The sequence below is a fragment of the Schistocerca nitens genome, chromosome 8 (assembly GCF_023898315.1).
Source record: "Schistocerca nitens isolate TAMUIC-IGC-003100 chromosome 8, iqSchNite1.1, whole genome shotgun sequence".
NCBI lineage: Eukaryota > Metazoa > Arthropoda > Insecta > Orthoptera > Acrididae > Schistocerca > Schistocerca nitens.
In genome coordinates this window covers 218671037-218692536 of record NC_064621.1, presented here as the reverse complement: position 1 = coordinate 218692536, position 21500 = coordinate 218671037, and the positions used below count along the sequence as shown (strand labels likewise).

The 21500-nt window shown below is 44.9% G+C and overlaps 1 non-coding gene across 1 annotated transcript; it reads right to left on the bottom strand.

Annotated features, from left to right (window-relative positions):
* Positions 1-5836: 5836 nt before the first annotated feature.
* Trnat-agu (transfer RNA threonine (anticodon AGU)) lies at positions 5837-5911 on the bottom strand. The gene has a single exon. It is a non-coding gene; the product is annotated as a tRNA-Thr (tRNA).
* Between the last annotated feature and the right edge of the window lie 15589 nt (positions 5912-21500).

Below are 21500 nucleotides of genomic sequence, written 5' to 3'. Positions count from 1 at the left end.
TCGAGACAATGTTTCGTTGTGGAACCTATTAAAGGCATCTTGCATTGAAATCCGTGCCAAATTTCGCTCGTCTGTAAATTTTAGATAATCTTCGGGATTTCGCGTTCTTCTGAACTTCGCATGCTTTTTCCGTTGCCACTGCAACAGAGTTCGGGCCTGTTTTGTGTACCACGGGGGATCAGTTCCATCTCTTACCAATTTATGAGGTATGAATCTCTCAATTGCTGTTGCTACTATTTCTTTGAATTTGAGCCTTATCTCGTCTACATTTGCATAGTCAGTTCAGAAGGAATGGAGATTGTCTCTTAGGAAGGCTTCTAGTGACACCCTATCCGCTTTTTTAAATAAAATTATTTTGCGTTTGTTTCTGGTGGATTTGGAAGAAACGGTATTGAGCTTAGCTACAACGACCTTGTGATCACTAATCCCTATATCAGTCATGTTGCTCTCTATTAGCTCTGGATTGTTTGTGGCTAAGAGGTCAAGTATGTTTTCGCAACCGTTTACAATTCGCGTGGGTTCGTGGACTAACTGCTCGAAATAATTTTCGGAGAAAGCATTTAGGACAATCTGAAGATGTTTTCTGCCTACCACCGGTTTTGAACAAGTATTTTTGCCAACATATCGAGGGAAGGTTGAAGTCCCCACCAACTATAACCGTATGAGTCGGGTATTTATTTGTTACGAGACTCAAATTTTCTCTGAACTCTTCAGCAACAATATCATCGGAGTCTGGGGGTCGGTAGAAGGAGCCAATTATTAACTTAGTTCGGCTGTTAAGTATAACCTCCAACCATACCAATTCGCACGGAGTATTTACTTCGGCTTCACTACAAGATAAACCACTACTGACAGACACAAACACTCCACCACCAATTCTGCCTAATCTGTCTTTCCTAAACACCGTCTGAGACTTCGTAAAAATTTCTGCAGAACTTATTTCAGGCTTTAGCCAGCTTTATGTACCTATAACGATTTCAGCTTCTGTGCTTTCTATTATCGCTTGAAGCTCACGGACTTTCCCAGCACAACTGCAATTTACAACTACAATACCGACTGTTCCTTGATCCAAGCACGTCCTGTATTTGCCATGCACCCTTTGAGATTGCAGCCCATCCCGTACTTTCCCGAGGCCTTCTAACCTAAAAAACCTCCCAGTCCAAGCCACACAGCCTCCGCTACCCGTGTAGCCGCCAGCTGAGCGTAGTGAACTCCTGACCTATTTAGCGGAACCCGAAACCCTACCACCCTATGGCGCAAGTCAAGGAATCTGCAGCCAACACGGTCGCAAAACCGTCTGAGCCTCTGATTCAGACCCTCCACCCGGCTCTGCACCAAATGTCCGCAGTCGGTTCTGTCAACGATGCTGCAGATGGTGAGCTCTGCCTTCATCTCGTAAGCAAGACCGGCAGCCTTCACCAAATCAGATAGCCGCTGGAATCCAGAGAGAATTTCCTCAGATCCAAAGCGACACACGTCATTATTGCCGACATGTGCCACCACCTGCAGCTGGCTGCATCCTGTGCTCTTCAAGGCATCCGGAAGGACCCTTTCCACATCAGGAATGACTCCACCCAGAATGCACGCGGAGTGCACACTGGATTTCTTCCCCTCCTTAACCGCCATATCCCTAAGGGGCCCCATTACGCGCCTAACATTGGAGCTCCCAACTACCAATAAGCCCACCCTCTGCGATTGCCCAGACCTTGAAGGCTGAGAATCATCCTCTGAAACAAGGCAGGCAGCTGCATCTGGCTCAGCCAGAGACAGTACCTGAAACCTGTTTGTCAGACGCACCGGGGAGGCTTTCTGATCAGCCTCCGGGGACGTCTTTCGCTGCCTGCCACGCCTTGGAACGACCTCCCAATCAACCACAGGCGAGGGCTCAGCCCCACTGCGGGTAGCAACCGGGGCAACCACAGCGGCAGGCCGATCTGGGGACAGACGGGACGAGGTTGACATCCCCGTGATACCCAAGTCCGGCTCCCCACAGCCTCCCCAGTGCCTCCTCCTGCGCCTCGTCCCCCAATAGAACTAAGAACACCAGGTATTCAGCTACACACGATAGATGAAAGCATGCCCCCTCGTTGTGATCAGTCAGTTGGTTCCGAGACCTATGGGATGGAGAAGCATTGGCAGCAGATATTCCTGGCAGGACAACAGCTTGATAGTAACAGAGCCGTCACGCAGTCATTGCCCAGAACTAGCGATGTGGCACCTTAGAGGAGTTGCAAGACGATATGTATAAATCTGAGAGGGAAGGCCATGCGTCGCAGCTCTTTCTTTAAAATGTTATAACTCACTCTATCAAAGACGTGGTGGAAGTTTGCCATCGCAAGTGCTGCAGGTCGCTGCCAGGGCTTGTCGTGATAACTACTGAGCGCGGTCTGAATGTTACTGTCACCACGGAGATCTGTGAAATAATATTCCATGGTATGTCCTTGCCATATCATTTTGTAGCGACCACAATTCATCAGCGACAGACGTAAAGTAGGCTTGGGGCAGTCAAACCACCACAGGAGTGTTGAAGGATATGTTGGAAGGCGTCGCACACAGCTCTTCCAAGTCGTCTCTATGACCTGTCTGCATTCCGGATCCTGAAGAGGAGCGATATTCAGCTTCCACATGCCTCGACCACGCCACACCTTCTGCTGCTGGAGGGAGACAGCGCAAATGTAGGTGAAATTGTCAGAGAAGACCGTAGGCCATACCTCAGCATCAAGAGAGGTAGTTGTGAGTCCTTGGGAAACACATACACGGGCAAACGACTCGCTGAAAGACTGGTGACGTACTGATATCCAGACCAATTACCATGCATGTGGTCACAAGTATCAGTGAGTTTCAGTTCGTGCACTAGCAGCTTGCGTTCCTGGCATGTCCTAAAATGGGGATGTTGGTCGTTCTGAGATAACACATAATTGAAGTCCCCACCGAGAATAATATGGTAGTAATGGCCCATAAACGAAGAGACAAACTCTCCTGAATAGAATCGTGACCATTCACATGGCTTGGCTGTGTCTGAGGGAGCATAAGCATTGGTGATTTGGACACCATGAAAGGTCACAGCCAAATCCCTAGCTGATGCTAGGTAAGCAACTTAGTCTTCATCAGCGATATATTCTTTCTACAGGGTCAATCAATAAACTATTCTCCCAACCAATTTCAATAACAAGCGACAAACATTCACTTATCTTTAAAGGTAATGATAAGGGAAAGGATTAATTCGTCCCAACGCTTCACTTTAGATTTTGCATTTATTGTCACACCCTTCAGTGCAAACCAAAGAAGAAGGAAGTGTAATGAGAGAATATTTGCACTTGTAATATTTGCTATATAACTTAAGAATTACTTAATAAACAATAGGAATCTAACATTATTCCTTTTTAACAAACATATTTTTAAGACCATAAACGATAAAGATCAACGGTTAATAAAGTCAAATAAACTTGAGCAAGGATCACCTTTTCAGTCTGTGAATGAAGTCAGTAGGTGACATAGGGGACAATCAGACGTACATTAAATGTTACACCATTAAGGACGATCACTCATCAAGATTTATAAAAAAAATGATTCAAATGGCTCTGAGCACTATGGGACTCAACTTCTGAGGTCATTAGTCCCCTAGAACTTAGAACTAGTTAAACCTAACTAACCTAAGGACATCACAAACATCCATGCCCGAGGCAGGATTCGAACCTGCGACCGTAGCGGTCTTGCGGTTCCAGACTGCAGCGCCTTTAACCGCACGGCCACTTCGGCCTGCCAAGATTTATAACCACCAATTAAAGAAGATTCATTTAAAGCAATTAACGTCAATAGCAAATAATTAAGTCACGTCTCAGCAAATGTATCAAAACCAAATCTTTCAGTTCTATAAGTGTTGGATCGTGGAATACGCTGGATTACCGACACAGAAGGCTAAATTTTACCAAACAGCAATTTCTCCAAACGTAGATCTTAATAGTATACAATACTTAGGTTATCCAGAACTATTCTAATTCGCCTTTCTTGGGCATAACGGTGGAGTAGATAATTAACCTTTCATTTCATTCTCCTGGAGTATTGAGCGGCAATAGACACTCGGGCAACTCTTACCCCAGTGTGGCTCGGGAAAGAGGATGGCTCCACCAGGAGGAGAAAACATTTACCCGAACTGGAAAGGGAACTCGTCTAACACGAGCAACTAAGTTGGACGAAGACCAGTTGGCGATTTTTACTCATTAACCAAAGCTTGCTGGCCAGCGGACGAAAATTACAGAGGCAAAGGTAGCTTTATTTGCGCTCACAAGAATTGATAACGTCTGCAAATGAGATTTCTGCAGAACTACAGCCGTAGTATCAATACGGGACTTCGGAGCTGAGGAGAGCAAGTCAACGATCTCTACCCAATAGGCCCAACACTTCAGACAGACCGAGCAACCGACGTCAGTCGTGGCTAGGCGGATTACCAAATTGAACTCTAGCACTACCTCAAATATTATTAAATAGAGAACTTAAATGCCATGGGGACTAAACTCGTTAACACAAGAATATATACACAATAACAACGATTAAAGTTAAATATGCCTACGTACTAAAACACAACAGATATTGTCGAACATTAACATAATCTCGCATTTCAGACATCCATAAAATTAATTGGCTACAGTCCACTCTATATCTCCGCCAGACAGTACATGGCTATTTAACATTTTACAATGTATTTATCCAAACAGTGACCTACGCCATCCATGGGAAAACAACAGCTTGCAGAAGGTCCACAGCCAAACTTTTTTTTTTTTTTTTGTTTACGACGCGTATGGCGTTCAAATGCACGATCGTGCAAGTGGGCAGTAACACACACGCAAGGCGATTTCCGATCACAAACTCAAAGCAGAGAAACGTTGCCACAAAGTTATTAATAGCTCCCACAACACCGGGAGATTGGCCCCGCCAGACGACGACCGTTGCACTAACTAGATGAAAAATCTCACTTTCAGTGACGACACCACCTTCCGGAGGTTATTGGCAGCCGCAGACGGACTTCATCGCTTCCCCAGTCCATGAACGGAAAGCAAACGTTGTCCACAGATTTACGGCCTCTTGTGTCTTCACTCCCCGGGTTTTTGGGCCCATCCAGACTTAGCATAGAGGGACCGAGCGTCCCGCTGCAGAACGGTCGTCCAGGGCCGAACACTCGTCTCAACTGCCTCGTCCCCCCTCTGCACGGCACGCAGCGCCTCCTCCCAGCGGGCGCGCTAACAGCGAAAGCTCCAAACAGGAGTAAACCAAGAGAAAAACAGGAACCGTGGTAAACGACACGGTGCAATCAGTGCCTTCTTTTAAAAGTGTAGCCATTTCGCTACCAATGTCAGCATATGACATAAGGAACATAGCCACAGACAGTCGAAAACGTCTCTAGGCGAACCTCCTGCAGGAGGGCGACATCGAGGTCCGACTCCCTCAACATTTCGTGGAGCAATTGTAGTTTGACAGGTGTGCCAATAGTGTTGACATTGATTGAGCCCGTCCAGTAAGCTTGTCATGGAATTGTGACTACTGAGAGGCGTAGTGAGCCAGGAAGAGCAGCAGGAACGTACAAGAGTGTCGTCCCACCAAGTGCCACCAAGTGGCACATCGCCATCCAGTATCCCTATCGATTACCAGCCGTGGGCTGGAGCAGCACCATTCGTTGCTGTCACAACAACGGGTGTTCCGTCTACAACATCATCAGACCACACATAAGTGCGTGGATGGTGTGCAGCCAACAGAGTATCTGCATGAAATGATAATTAAATCAAGACCCTAGCCTGCCGACAGGCGTTGATATACATCAGCGGGGACAGTTGAAAATGTGTGCCCCGACCGGGACTCGAACCCGGGATCTCCTCCTTACTTGGCAGACGCTCTATCCATCTGAGCCACCGAGGGCACAGAGGATAGTGCGACTGCAGGGTCTTCCTTGTACGCTCCCCGCGAGACCCACATTCCGAACTTAATGTCCACACACTACATCATAGTGTCCCTGCCCATTACACTCATTACTCGCGGCAGATAATCTTACCGACTCCCGTAAGAGTTCGGGCAATACGTGTGCATCCGCACAGAAGGAGATGGTCAATGGCCGGTTAAACTTAACTATATATGAATATGTTAACGTCCTTAGGCATAGCGCCTGATGCTTTCGATGACGGCCTTACCTCCAACGGGGAATAGGTTTATGGCTCCGCTACGAAATTGTCAATTGGGAAATGATCTCGACAGGTGTGATCCTCATTATTTTGAGTTTGTGCCCTGGTGGTGTCAGACGGGGCATTCCGCCATTTCTGACGCCTCTTCGGCGACCGCTGCTTGTGCAGGTGTCCAAAGACGTCTGGTGATATTGACGGTTGGGCACGAAGGCATCAGTAGGAACAATCGTAGAGCTGAGGTCCATCCCTGCACCAAACATTGCTCACCATCGCACAAGTCAGGTGGTGAAGGAGGGAGCAAGGGTGTAGGCGTCGTTCCGCCGGCAACACCCTAAGGTACACCAGAGACGACATTGGTTCAGTAGTAGAAGTCAGAGCAGATCGCAGTTGGAAGTTGTTTTGGAAATACATTGTTGTCGGTCAGTCATGACCTGCTCGTCACCAGGCAACAACGGTGTGATTCTATGTTGCATACACCTGGAAGGACGGAGTCCTTCTTGGCCACATTCCGAGCACATCTTGGGCTTGCCATCATAAAACATAATGGCACGGCATCCGCCCATGTATATGTAGAACAGATCAATTTGGGTTAGCTGTATGCGGATCTGTTGTACCCTGGATGTGGTAAATTGAGCCCACTTTTCAGCTGTATGTCAAATCACTTGCTCTTAAGGACAGAATGCAGATACCACCACCTCTGAAGGGACTTCAAAAGGAAGTCGAAAGATATGGATCGTTCACAGTTCAAGTCCCACATGTTCCACAGTTATGTCACCGATGCATCCATCAGAGTGACGGAATTTAAGACCACCTCTAGTTGCAGGTAGAATTCTATCACGTACAATGAGGTGACAAAAGTAATGAGATATCTCCTAAAAATTGTGTCGAACCTCGTTTTGCCCAGCGTACTGCAGCAACTAGACGTGTATCGACTTAAAAAGTCGTTGGGCGTCCCCTGCAGAAATACTGACAAGGGAACCTCCCCATCGCACCCCCCTCAGATTTAGTTATAAATTGACACAGTGGACAGGCCTTGAAAAACTGAACACAGATCAATCGAGAAAACAGGAAGAAGTTGTGTGGAACTATGAAAAAATAAGCAAAATATACAAACTGAGTAGTCCATGTGCAAGATATGCAACATCAGAGACGATGTTAGCTTATCAGCGCAGTGGTCCCGTGGTTAGAGTGAGCAACTGCGAAATGAGAGGTCCTTGGTTCGAGCCCTCCCTCAAATGAAAATTTTACTTTCTTTATTTTCGCAAAGTTACTATCTGTCCGTTCATTCATTGACGTCTCTGTTCACTGTAATAAGTTTAGTGTCTGTGGTTTGCGACCGCACCGCAAAACCGTGCGATTAGTAGACGAAAGGACGTGCCTCTCCAATAGGAACCGAAAACATTTGATCGCAAGGTCATAGGTCAACCGATTCCTCCACAGGAAAACACGTCTGATATATTCTTTACGACACTGGTGACGGCATGTGCGTCACATGACAGGAATATGTTGTCGACCCACCTAACTTGCACACTTGGCGAATGGGTAAAAAGATTCTTCTACCTTGCCCGATTTAGGTTTTCTTGTGGATGTGATAATCACTCCCAAAAAAGTGATGAAAACATAAGAGTTTGTCACATAAACTGCAACAAATGAATGCAACAGTTTCACAATCGCACAGTTTTCCCTGTTCTCTGTCAAAACATATGTTTTTTACGTTTTCAAATGTTTCCATGCGTAGACCGTCAAATCCTGTATATGTCCAAGCAAATCTGAACATGTCCTGGAATTTTGGAGAGCGAAGTTGATTATGTGTGAGTGCCTGAACTTTGATAGTTATCTGAAAATAAAAAATTAAAATTTTCACTCGAGAGAAGATTTGAACCAAGGACCTCTCGTTCCGCAGCTGCTCACGCTAACCACGGGACCACGGCGCCCGTAAGCTGACAATCTCCTTGATGTTGCCTACCTTGCCAATGGACTACTCAGTTTGTATGTTTTGCTTATTTCTTTCATAGTTCCACACAACTTCTTCCTGTTTTCTCGATTGATCTGTGTTCAGTTTTTCAAGGCCTATCCCTGTGCCAACTTATAACTAAATCTGAGGGGGGTGCGATGGGGAGGTTCCCTTGTGAGCCATGCTGCCTCCATAGCTTTCCATAACTGCGGAAGTGTTGCTGGTGCAAGATCTTGTGCATGAACTGACCTCTCGATTATGTCCCATAAATGATCGATGGGACTGATATCAGGCGATCTGGATGGCCCAATCATTCACTCTAACTGTCCAGAATGTTCTTCAGATCAATCACGAGCAACTGTGAGCCGGTGTCATGGCACACTGTCATCCATAAAAGTTACATAGTTGTTTGCGAACATGAAGTCCTTAAATGGCTGCAAATTGTCTCCAAGTAACTGCACATAACTATTTCCAGTCAATGATCAGACCATTCCATGTAACCACAGCCCACTTCGTTGTGGAGCCACCACCAGGTTGCACTGTGCCTTGTTAACAACGTCGGTCCATGGCTTTGTGGGCTCTGCACCACACTCGAATCCATCAGTTCTTACCAATTGAGATTCTGACTCATCTGACCAGGCCACGGTTTTCGAGTCGTCTTGGGTACAACCAATATGGTCACGAATCAAAGAAATGTGATTGTGTGATTGGATTGAAGAGTTCCTAGATAACAGAACGCAGCATGTCATTATCAAGGGAGAGAAGTCTTCCGAAGTAAGAGTGATTTCAGGTGTGCCGCAGGGAAGTGTCGTAGGACCGTAGCTATTCACAATATATATATAAATGACCTTGTGGATAACATCGGAAGTTCACTGAGGCTTTTTGCGGATGATGCTGCAGTATATCGAGAGGTTGTAACAGTGGAAAACTGTACTGAAATGCAGAAGGATCTGCAACGAATTGACGAATGGTGCAGGGAATGGCAATTGAATCTCAATGTAGACAAGTGTAATGTGCTGCGAATACATAGAAAGAAAGATCCTTTATCATTTAGCTACAATGTAGTAGGTCAGCAACTGGAAGCAGTTAATTCCATAAATTATCTGGGAGTAGGCATTAGGAGTGACTTAAAATGGAATGACCATATAAAATTAATCGTAGGTAAAGCAGATGCCAGACTGAGATTCATTGGAAGAATCCTAAGGAAATACAGTCCGAAAACAAAGGAAGTAGGTTACAGTACACTTGTTCGCCTTCTGTTTGAACACTGCTCACCGGTGTGTGATCCGTACCAGATAGGGTTGATAGAACAGATAGAGAGGATCCAACGGAGAGCAGCGCGCTTGGTTACTGGATCATTTAGTAATCGCGAAAGCGTTACGGAGATGGTAGATAAACTCCAGTGGAAGACTCTGCAAGAGAGACGCTCAATAGCTCGGTAAGGGCTTTTGTTGAAGTTTCGAGAACATACCTTCACCGAGGAGTCAAGCAGTATATTGCTCCCTCTTACGTATATCTCGCGAAGAGACCATGAGGATAAAATCAGAAAGATTAGAGCCCACACAGAGGCATACCGACAATCTTTCTTTCCACGAACAATACGAGACTGGAATAGAAGGAGAATTGATAGAGGTACTCAAGGTACCCTCCGCCACACACCGTCAGGTGGCTTGCGGAGTATGGATGTAGATGTAGATGAAGATGCACTGCAGGCGATGTCGTGCTGTTAGCAAAGGCAGTCGCTTCGGTCGTCGGCTGCCGTAGGCGATTAACGTCAGATTTCGTCGCACTCTCCTAATGGACACGTTCCTCGTACGTCCTACAAGACCTACATTGATTTCTACGGTTATTTCACGCGGTGTTGCTTGTCTGTTAGCACTGGCAACTCTACGCAAACGTCGCTGCTCCCAGCGGCTGAGTGAAGGCTGTCAGCGACCGTGTTGTCCGTGATGAAAGGTAATGCCTAAAATTTGTTATTCTCGGCTCATTCTTGGCACTGTGGGTCTCGAAACATTGAGGTCCCTAACAATTTCCGAAATGTAATGTCCGATGTGTCCGTCTCCAACTACAATTTCGCGTTCTCAGTCTGTTAATTCCCGTCGTAACAAAGTCGGAAATCTTTTCACATGAATCGCCGGAGTACAACGCACTGCCTTTTTATACCTCGTGTATGCGACACTACCGCCATCTGTATATCTACATATCGGTATCCCATGACTTTGGTCACTCCCCGGTCTTTATCGTTAATGAAGTTTAGGTACACCACACTGCTCACTGTAAATAGTAGGATGCTAAAGAAGATCGTTATAATGAATCCTCACTTCATCTCTGATAAACTGTGCGATTTCAAGTGGCCTCTGTCGAGGACATTCAGTCCAAAAGCTGATCTTCAATGTCGACTTTGTATGGGAATAAGACATTCTCTTTCTAAAAAATGGTTCAAATGGCTCTGAGCACTATGGGACTCAACTGCTTTGGTCATCAGTCCCCTAGAACTTAGAACTACTTAAACCTAACTAACCTAAGGACATCACACACATCCATGCCCGAGGCAGGATTCGAACCTGCGACCGTAGCAGTCGCACGGATTCTCTTTCTAAGAAAATATAGCTTGCTATGACGGCAGAATCGTGTAAACAACTCCCCGCGCGGCGAGGACGTAAACAAGACGTCCTTGCCGCTCCCCTGCCGAAGGCAGGATGGTTCGTATCGATCCAATAGCTTAGGAGGAGATGTGGAACATACAAACATCCATTTTTACAACCTATGTGGACGTAAGTAAGTACCAACGAGATCAAGTATATGTATGAAGCTACCTTTAGGAAATGAAAACGTTATTTAAAATAACTGACGAAGGAGCAGGTTTCTTCAAACTGGCATCTTTTTTTAACTAAAGCTTTCTAATTCGTTAGGCTGACATTATGTGACGTAAGTACAGACTTAATTAAGAGTTTATTGTTAACACAGTGCGCAGGTTAACTTCGTATGATTTTCTTGCCAGTCGTTAACGTACGCATTCACTCATTCCTCACCCCTGAAGGTTATCTCGTTTCATGCGATCTACAGCACGCAATGAACAAATAAATACTGGATATTCCTCTACTATGTAAGCTCACCATATACTGCAAATGAGAAATGTCAAAAACGCCATTTAGAGAAAGTCATAAAAAACACATTTTCGTGAAAGGCTATTACTTACGTCAACGATCCAGACAGAAAAGGTAGATGTTGGTCTAACTTTATTGTTATTATAAGCATAATCACTATGTCCCGACTCAAATATCAAAAATGGCCGCGCGGAGTGGCCGCACGGTTAGAGGCGCCATGTCACGGACAGCTCGGCCCCTCCCGCCGGACGTTCGAGTCCTCCCTCGGGCATGGGTGTGCGTGTGTTGTGCTTAGTATACGAGTACGTTAGGCTAAATTAGTTTAAGTAGTGTGTATGTCTAGGGACCGATGACATCAGCAGTTAAGAACTCACACACCTTTATTAAAAATGGTTCAAATGGCTCTGAGCACTATGGGACTCAACTGCTGAGGTCATTAGTCCCCTAGAACTTAGAACTAGTTAAACCTAACTAACCTAAGGACATCACAAACATCCATGCCCGAGGCAGGATTCGAACCTGCGACCGTAGCGGTCTTGCGGTTCCAGGCTGCAGCGCCTTTAACCGCACGGCCACTTCGGCCGGCACCTTTATTAAAGATGCATTTCGTGCGAAACCATTTTCTGGACCAGCATTCTACATCTACATCTACATGATTACTCTGCAATTCACATTTAAGTGCTTGGCAGAGGGTTCATCGAACCACAAACATACTATCTCTCTACCATTCCACACCTAAACCTTTCTGTTCCAGCTCTGATTTCTCTTATTTTATTTTGATGATCATTCCTACCTATGTAGGTTGGGCTCAACAAAATATTTTCGCATTCGGAAGAGAAAGTTGGTGACTGAAATTTCGTAAATAGATCTCGCTGCGACGAAAAACGCCTTTGCTTTAATGACTTCCATCCCAACTCGCGTATCATATCTGTCACACTCTCTCCCCTATTACGTGATAATACAAAACGAGCTGCCCTTTTTTGCACCTTTTCGATGTCCTCCGGCAATCCCACCTGGTAAGGATCCCACACCGCGCAGCAATATTCTAACAGAGGACGAACGAGTTTAGTGTAAGCTGTCTCTTTAGTGGACTTGTTGCATCTTCTAAGTGTCCTGCCAATGAAACGCAACCTTTGGCTCGCCTTCCCTACAATATTATCTATGTGGTCTTTCCAACTGTAGTTGTTCGTAATTTTAACACCCAGGTACTTAGTTGAATTGACAGCCTTGAGAATTGTACTATTTATCGAGTAATCGAATTCCAACGGATTTCTTTTGGAACTCATGTGGATCAACTCACACTTTTCGTTATTTAGCGTCATCTGCCACTTGCCACACCATACAGCAATCTTTTCTAAATCGCTTTGCAACTGATACTGGTCTTCGGATGACCTTACTAGACGATAAATTGCAGCAGCATCTGCGAACAACCTAAGACAACTGCTCAGATTGTCACCCAGGTCATTTATATAGATCAGGAACAGCAGAGGTCCCAGGACACTTCTCTGGGGAACACCTGATATCACTTCAGTTTTACTCGATGATTTGCCGTCTATTACTACGAACTGCGACCTTCCTGACAGGAAATCACGAATCCAGTCGCACAACTGAGACGATACCCTATAGGCACGCAGCTTGATTAGAAGTCGCTTGTGAGGAACGGTGTCAAAAGCTTTCCGTAAATCTAGAAATACGGAATCAACTTGAGATCCCCTGTCGATAGCGGCCATTACTTCGTGCGAATAAAGAGCTAGCTGCGTTGCACAAGAACGATGTTTTCTGAAACCATGCTGATTACGTATCAATAGATCGTTCCCTTCGAGGTGATTCATAATGTTTGAATACAGTATATGCTCCAAAACCCTACTGCAAACCGACGTCAATGATATAGGTCTGTAGTTCGATGGATTACTCCTACTACCCTTCTTAAACACTGGTGCGACCTGCGCAATTTTCCCATCTGTAGGTACAGATCTATCGGTGAGCGAGCGTTTGTATATGATTGCTAAGTAGGGAGCTATTGTATCAGCGTAATCTGAAAGGAACCTAATCGGTATACAATCGGGACCTGAAGACTTGCCCGTTTCAAGCGATCTGAGTTGCTTCGCAACCCCTAAGGTATCTACTTCTAAGAAACTCATGCTAGCAGCTGTTCGTGTTTCAAATTCTGGAATATTCCATTCTTCTTCCCTGGTGAAGGAATTTCGGAAAACTGCGTTCAATAACTCCGCTTTAGAGGCACAGTCGTCGGTAACAGTACCATCGGCACTGCGCAGCGAAGGTATTGACTGCGTCTTGCCGCTTGTGTGCTTTACATACTACCAGAATTTCTTCGGATTTTCTACCAAATTTCGAGACAATGTTTCGGTGTGGAACCTATTAAAGGCATCTCGCATTGAAGTCCGTGCCAAATTTCGCGCGTCTGTAAATTTTAGCCAATCTTCGGGATTTCGCGTTCTTCTGAACTTCGCATGCTTTTTCCGTTGCCTTACCAATGAAAGCTCTCTTTCTCTCAGAAAATAGTACAAGACGTCTTGAACTCATCACTCTAACAACGAGTATTGTTTGGCAAGTGCACAGAAGTCTGATTAGTGTAGACTACATAAGAGACCTCTCAATATTTTTCGTCTCACAAATAATGCAGCAAATCTTTACTAATGGATTCCTTTCCTGTTAATCATTTCTGTTTTTTTGCCGTTTTTCTTTGTCTCTTAAATCTTTGCTAATCTACCATAAAATCCATCTGCCTACCGTAAAGTGGGGTGAATAGGAACAACGAGGGGTATAAAAACGAAGCTTCCAAAAAAATTCTGTGCTATCGCATTGGACGGAAAGAAGAAATATCATTCAAAGATTTGTTTATCTAGGCTGATAGTGAAACAGTCTAATAGGGATACTATGACTTGTAAAGTTGGTGACACAACCAGTTGATGTTCTGCATTAATTCAAGTACATAGTAAGCAACTTTGCAATGACGTTTCATTACTAAAAAGCTCAGTTTTAAAGAATACTTAAATGTGACTTGTGTTTCGCCTAACTGAACTTGTAGGAGAGAGTTGTCGGGATTTGTCGGGAAATAAAAACAGTAATCGTGACCGCTTCTTCACAAGAAGATCAAGCATATGTCAGAACTGTTCTCAGCTAGAAAATTATGCTGTGATAAAAGCAAGCAGTCATTTAGGTTATATAGCAGGCAAAGGTAAACTTCGTTATATAGTAGGCAAAGGTTATGTAGATTAAAAGAATCCCATTAAACACGTTTCAAATGGTTCAAAATGGTTCAAATGGCTCTGAGCACTATGGGACTCAACTGCTGAGGTCATTAGTCCCCTAGAACTTAGAACTAGTTAAACCTAACTAACCTAAGGACATCACAAACATCCATGCCCGAGGCAGGATTCGAACCTGCGACCGTAGCAGTCTTGCGGTTCCAGACTGCAGCGCCTTTAACCGCACGGCCACTTCGGCCGGCTTCAAATGGTTCAAATGGCTCTGAGCACTATGGGACTTAACAGTTATGGTAATCAGTCCCCTAGAACTTAGAACTACTTAAACCTAACTAACCTAAGGACATCACACACAACACCCAGCCATCACGAGGCAGAGAAAATCCCTGACCCCGCCGGGAATCGAACCCGGGAACCCGGGCGTGGAAAGCGAGAACGCTACCGCACGACCACGAGATGCGGGCAAAACACATTTATTTTAACGGACGAGGAGTCATTTTTTAGACCAGGAGATGTCGTCCAAAAACTCTCCGTTACTTCTGGGTGTACAGCTTTTAGATTCAGACATGATCATTTTTAATGATGATGTCTGTGACTTGATGAAACCAAATTTATCAGTTTAATGTTACAATAAAGTTATTAAGGATATAACAATTTTGATTTGGAAAACAGCATGCAAGACCATCATAATTCGCGCAATATTTTTAGCTTCAATATTGAATAAAACATTTTTTGCAATTGATAATATTTTTCTTACTCTCCTGGATCCAAAACAAATTTTAACATAAAATGAGATTTTCACTCTGCAGCGGAGTGTGCGATGATATGAAACTTCCTGGCAGATTAAAACTGTGTGCCGGACCGAGACTCGAACTCGGGACCTTTGCCTTTCGCAGGCAAGTGGTAGAGCACTTGCCCGCGAAAGGCAAAGGTCCCGAGTTCGATCTCGGTCTGGCACACAGTTTTAATCTGCCAGGAAGTTTCAAATTTTAACATGTTTCTATTCACCCCAAAGACCAAAAAACTGAAAAAATAATAAAATTAACACTGCTGTTTTTATCCTCCCCTCTCAACGGGGTGAACAGAAACATCAAGCTTTTCTTTTTTTTAAATACAGGCGTGAGATGAGTGACAAAACTAATTATAAGTTTGAAGTTAGGCACGAGACCTCTAATCCCATATAATTTTGATTTTCATGTTTCTTTCTAAAATTATCAATTTTTTTCTTGTACAGTTGAAAACTATTTCTATGCCACGCATTTTACGGCACCCTTTTATTCAAAAGTGGAAGCATTTTCCCGAACCTTATATATTGACCATTTATATTTTGTAAAGAAATAAATTTTCCGACGTATGACACAAGTATCGGTATTGTCGATTTCTATAACAGTTTCATCTTAGAAGGTAATGCATTTTTAAATGTTGCAGCTTGCTTATCTGCCTATGACCTGCACGAATAGAGCGTTTCAAGGTAAGTACATTTGTGTCCATACCATCAGCGGCATGTAATTAAACGATTTTCGGGCCAACAAGACGGTTTGCATCAGCCTCGTACTTGAGGAACTTGTATACACAATTCACTCAGTGTTTCGCGAATTGAGTCAGACAAACGATGCGCATGCAGAGGCAGTGACCAAAGGTCGTATCCAGCTGTTTACCCCACCCTACAAAATCAGCGTTTGGCTACTGCGCATGCTGTTACATTTCGTGCTACATCTCGCAGGTCACACCAGAACTACCATTCTGCATTGTTTCGCAGTCAGTTAATTGGAAATTTGTGGTAAGTTCTATGGGACCAAACTGCTGTCATCGGTCCCTAGGCTTACACACTACCTAATCTAACTTAAACTAACTTAGGCTAAGGACAACACACACACCCATGCCCAAGGGACGACTCGAACCTCCGACGGGGGGAACCGCGCGAACCGTGGCAAGGCGCCCTAAACAACGCGGCGTACTCTCACAAGGGAACCTCCCCATCGCACCCCCCTCAGATTTAGTTATAAGTTGGCACAGTGGATAGTCCTTGAAAAACTGAACACTGATCAATCGAGAAAACAGGAAGAAGTTGTGTGGAACTATGAAAAAAATAATCAAAATATACAAACAAGATAGGCAACATCAAGGATAACGTGGGCTCACGAGCGCCGTGGTCCCGTGAGCAGCTGCGGAACGAGAGGTCCTCTGTTCAAGTCTTCACTCGAGTGTAAAGTTTAATTTTTTATTTTCAGACGATTATTATCTGTCCGTCCGTCCGTCCGATGCGCGGTAACTGCGCCGTAGTATGGGGACGCTACACCTAAACAAACATCGAAACACACGACGTCAGTCGACTACAGCGCACGGAAGAGAGAGTATTCCTGCTGGTTCAAATGGCTCTGAGCACTATGGGACTTCACATCTGTGGTCATCAGTCCCCTTGAACTTAGAACTACTTAAACCTAACTAACCTAAGGACATCACACACATCCATGCCCGAGGCAGGATTCGAACCTGCGACCGTAGCGGTCACGGGGTTCCAGACTGAAACACCTAGAACCGCTCGGCCACACCGGCCGGCAGTATTCCTGCTAACGAGGCTCCCTGGCTTGCAGTTGACTGTTCGCTACTTTGGACGAGAGTGCATTAAATACGTGAGATGTATTCCGTGGGCAATATGAATCCAGCAAATATACCTCGCGACTTCGATAACAAGGTCAATGAATATTTTCCGAACTGTAAGGAATCGGAAAGTTCCTTAAGGGATCGAACGATTGTCGGACATTAGTATGATTATTTCCTACATTTGTTGATAAACAGTACGTGTGGTGATGACGATACCTTGCTGATTGCTGCGGGGCTGTATGTACCAGATGATGAGATTGTTGAAGATCCGTACGAAGAACACGAAGAGGAAATACTGCGACTTCAATCTGATGGTATTTCTTTGGGTTACATGAAGGAAATGCTCCAATACAGGTTACTGTCCAAACCAATTAAAAGACGCAAATATAGATTATGGAGTGAAGTAATAAATAAATTTAAGAAATTTAAAGGGATGGAGGAAGAAAGCACAATTAAATATTGCGAATAAGTCGTGGAACGAGGTGGAACCCGAAGACAGAAATTCAGTGAACTAGAAAACCATGTATACCGACAATTTATTAAAGCCAGAAATGAATTAAGTGCAGTGCATGATACAGACCCCCAGATTTGGGGATTGCATTACGCTAAACAAATCGGCCTGGACTTAAGGCTTCATCTCATTGGCTTGTCACGTTCAAAAGAAAATACAAAATTACGAGCAGGAAGATTACGAAATATGAAAGCAAGAACTACGCGAATAAACTGGAAGAACTTTTAGAGTGTTCCAAGGCGTTTGTTACAGAAACTACCGTCAGATTCCAACAGTATGAAGACGCATATATTATCAACACAGATTAGTCCGGTTTTAACTATGAAATGAAATCGACCCGCACGTTATCGTTAGTTGGAGAAGGTGACACGGAATGAACTGAAGGCCAGCTGCATGCACTTCACATAGTTATACCATACAATATGCTCTGAACAAAGCAGAATTTCTTTTACCTACATTTTATTTACGTTTGCAGGAAAAAAATGGTGTATTTGGACCGCAAGTTCAGCAACAGGAGAATAGGGTACTTGCGCAAACGCCGAATGTCATTGTGAATTGCAGTGCGTCAGGAAAAATGGAGAAAAGACTAGTGAAAGACTTTAATGAACGTGTGATTGCTCCTTACGCGGACAAAGATTTTGCCTTACTTCTTGACAGCTATACAGGACAGAAGGATCAGGCATTGTACAATTTTAGTGTTGGAGTAGACGTGATTACCATTCCTCCAGGTTGTACACCTCTCGTGCAACCGTTAGATGTGTTTGGTTTTCGGCAAGTGAAATACTTTGTGGAAAGATTCTATGATTTTGCGAAGCTGCACAGGTACACAGAGCAGTATTGTTTACGTGATCGTGTGTCAATTATGAAAGTTCAGGCACTCACACATAATCAACTTCGCTCTCCAAAATTCCAGGACATTTTCAGATTCGCTTGGACATATGCAGGATTTGACGGTCTACACGCGGAAAAATTTGAAAACGTTAAAAATATTTGTTTTGACAGAGCACAGGGAAAACTGTGCGACTGTGAAACTGTTGCATTCATTTGTTGCAGTTTATGTGACAAACTCTTATGTTTTCATCACTTTTTTGGGAGTGATTATCACATCCACAAGAAAACCTAAATCGGGCAAGGTAGAAGAATCTTTTTACCCATTCGCCAAGTGTACAAGTTAGGTGGGTCGACATCATATTCCTGTCATGTGACGCACATACCGTCACCAGTGTCGTATAGAATATATCAGACGTGTTTTCCTGTGGAGGAATCGGTTGACCTATGACCTTGCGATCAAATGTTTTCGGTTCCCACTGGAGAGGCACGTCCTTTCGTCTACTAATCGCACGGTTTTGCGGAGCGGTCGCAAAACACAGACACAAAACTTATTACAGCGAACAGAGACGTCAATGAACTAACGGACAGATCATAACTTTGCGAAAATAAAGAAAGAAAACTTTTCACTCGAGGGAAGACTTGAACCAAGGACCTTTCATTCCGCAGGTGCACACGCTTATCACGAGACCAGGGCGCTCCTGAGCTCGCACTATCCATTGTCTTACCTATCTTGCGCATGGACTACTCAGTTTGTATATTTTGCTTCTTTTTTTTTCGTAGTTCCACTCAACTTCTTCCTGTTTTCTCGATTGATCTGTGTTCAGTTTTTCAAGACCTATCAACTGTGCCAACTTATAACTAAATCTGAGGGGGGTGAGTTGGGGAGGTTCCCTTGTCAGTACCTGCGGAGGAGTTTAACACTACGCTCCAAATGTACTAGCAGATATATCTTCTGTAACAGACAGTTAGCAATGCACTTAAATGTCTGAACGTGCAGGGGCAAGACATACAACGCTAACCAGAAAAGAGAACACTCTACCTACCGTTCTGTCTGAGACAGATTCTCTGTAATGACGCAGCACCTCGGGGACGCAACCGCTGCGCCGGACGAGCTGTAGAAAGGTGCAGCTGGAGAGGATGAAAGGGGAGCGCAATTTCCGTAGGAGGGGGGCCAAGCCCTGCTACACAAGGAAGTACTCGGCGCGGCGCCTGCAATCGCCTCTGGAGTGCCGGTGACAACCTGGATGGCGCGTTAATTACAACGAAACAGCGCTCCGGGGAGACAAACTTCCTCCGCCCGGCCTCGGCTAGGTTATCATCTTCCTCCAAGCGCCGGCGGGCGTGTCGTTGCAGGTTCACCTCAATCAAAGTTGTCCGCACGGAAAATATTTTACGCCATTTGGGGTGAGACGGCACAACGCAATAAAGATAGCTTTCCCACATGAACAGGATGCACCGCGTAACTCTGCCGTCTGCAAGATCTATGTCAGTTTTAATGGGACAAGAAAATGGTTCGGAAAAACGTTGCTTAGTTGCAAAAGCCCTATCTCTTACGCTACCGAAAATCACACAACATCAGATCCGTGTGAGATAAATTCAGTAACATAAAACTTTTGTAAGACTGGCTGATGCAGCTCTCCGTGCTGGTCCATCCTGTGCAAGTTTCTTCATCCCTGTATTAACTACTCCAACCTACAACCATTTGAATCTGCTTACTGTAAAAATGGTTCAAATGGCTCTGAGCACTATGGGACTCAACTGCTGAGGTCATTAGTCCCCTAGAACTTAGAACTAGTTAAACCTAACTAACCTAAGGACATCACAAACATCCATGCCCGAGGCAGGATTCGAACCTGCGACCGTAGCGGTCTTGCGGTTCCAGACTGCAGCGCCTTTAACCGCACGGCCACTTCGGCCGGCTGCTTACTGTATTCAGGCCTTGATCTCCCTCCATAATCCCCCACCCCCACACGCACATTTCCCTCCATTACCAAATTCGCGATTCCTTGATGCCCTAGGACGTGCAGGCCGGTGTGACCGAGCGGTTCTAGGCGCTTCAGTCTGGAACAGCGCGACCGCTACGGTTGCAGGTTCGAATCCTGCCTTCGGCATGGATGTGTGTGATGGTTCAAAATGGTTCAAATGGCTCTGAGCGCTATGGGACTCAACTGCTGAGGTCATTAGTCCCCTAGAACTTAGAACTAGTTAAACCTAACTAACCTAAGGACATCACAAACATCCATGCCCGAGGCAGGATTCGAACCTGCGACCGTAGCGGTCTTGCGGTTCCACGCTATGTGTGTGATGTCCTTAGGTTAGTTATGTTTAAGTAGTTCTAAGTTCTAGGGGACTGATGACCTCAGACGTTAAGGCCCATAGTGCTCAGAGCCATTTGAACCATTTTTGAACCCTAGGACGTGTCCCATCAACCAGTCCCTTCATTAACTCAGGTTGTACCGTACATCTATTTCTTTCTGAATTCGGTTCAGCACCTCCTCGTTAATTGTTCAATCTACCCATCTAATCTTCAACATTCTTTCCGTAGCACCACATTTCAAAGGCTCTTTTCCCGTCTTGTCTAAACTGCTAACTGTTCACGATTCACTTCCACATACAGCTGCACTGTAGACAGATGCCCTGAGAAAATAAACTCTAAGAGAAAAAATGTCGTACCACGAAGGAATTACCCGAATGCGACGGAAATCGATAGATGTGATTTACATGTACAGACAAAGAAATGATTACAGTTTCAGAAAAATTGGACGATTTATTCAAGAGAAAGAGGTTCACAAACTGACCAAGTCAATAAGGCGCCGACCGCTGTGGCCGATCGGTTCTAGGCGCTTCAGGCCGGAACCACGCGGCTGCTACGGTCGCAGGATCGAATCCTGCCTAGAGCAGGGATGTATATGATGTCCTTAGGTTAGTTAGGTTTACGTAGTTCTAAGTCTAGGGGACTGATGACCTGAGATGTTAAGTCCCATAGTGCTCAGAGCCATTCAATAAGGCATTGGTCCACCTCTGGCCCTTATGCAAGCAGTTACTCGGCTTAGCACTGATTGATATACTTGTTGGATGTACTCCTGACGGATATCG